This window comes from Octopus bimaculoides, chromosome 25 (assembly GCF_001194135.2).
Source record: "Octopus bimaculoides isolate UCB-OBI-ISO-001 chromosome 25, ASM119413v2, whole genome shotgun sequence".
In the NCBI taxonomy this organism is placed as follows: domain Eukaryota; kingdom Metazoa; phylum Mollusca; class Cephalopoda; order Octopoda; family Octopodidae; genus Octopus; species Octopus bimaculoides.
Genome location: NC_069005.1, coordinates 12980034 through 12980872, shown reverse-complemented (window position 1 = coordinate 12980872; position 839 = coordinate 12980034). Strand labels below are relative to the sequence as shown.

General features: G+C 36.9%; 1 protein-coding gene across 1 annotated transcript in view; it reads left to right on the top strand.

Moving 5' to 3' along the window:
• The window catches only part of LOC106876109 (kanadaptin), a 26172-nt gene that overhangs the window by 12726 nt on the left and 12607 nt on the right, over positions 1-839 (top strand). The gene's annotated exons all lie outside the window — the stretch shown is intronic.

Below are 839 nucleotides of genomic sequence, written 5' to 3'. Positions count from 1 at the left end.
ATATATATATATATACATATATATATATGGGTATAGGACGTCACCAACAGTAAACAACATGAAATACGAAAACAAATGAGTTCAATACGCAAACAACGAGAGAAACAAATGGAAAACACGACAAGTAACATAAAGAACGACCCTTCATCAGTTGTCGGCTGTCTGTGTTGTTGATTTCAGGGTTCCCACAGACCAATTACAGGTTTACTGCATTTATGATAGTGTGTGACTTTGATGGAACAACTATCAAATGGGTCCATCATTTGGAAGCACTGGTTTATTGGTTTCTTACAAAATTTTAAGTCCTTCACTAATATATATTGTCAAAAGATACAAACACATATATGCATGCACACACACACACACAAAACCTCATTTTAGGTTTATGTCTGGACTATTGATGGAATAGATTATAACTTCAAAAAGGAAATACTAAATGCCTGAGTCATATCAATTGCTTGAAGCTTACTAACTTCCTACACCTTGATCCTTGGATCTTACCTTTACACGCACGCATGCTATGCTTCTACCTGGTTTCTATCTTCAAAATCCTCTCACAAGACATTGGTCAGCTTGGGGCTACAGTAGAAAATACTTGCCCAAGGTGCTGTACCAGTGGCACTGAAGCCCTTAAACCATGTGGTTACTGAGTGAGCTTCTTTAACCCTGCAGTCACACCTGTAGCCTTTTCTTTTAAGAATGCAGGCCATGATTTGAAAGGAATTTGGCTACTGATTTTAGCAAGTCAAGTAATTTGTAAGCCCCACTCACTGTCTTATCCTTTGTTCATATTTCTCTTTAATGTTGTCAAAGAAAGAATCTTCCTTATCACTGTTATA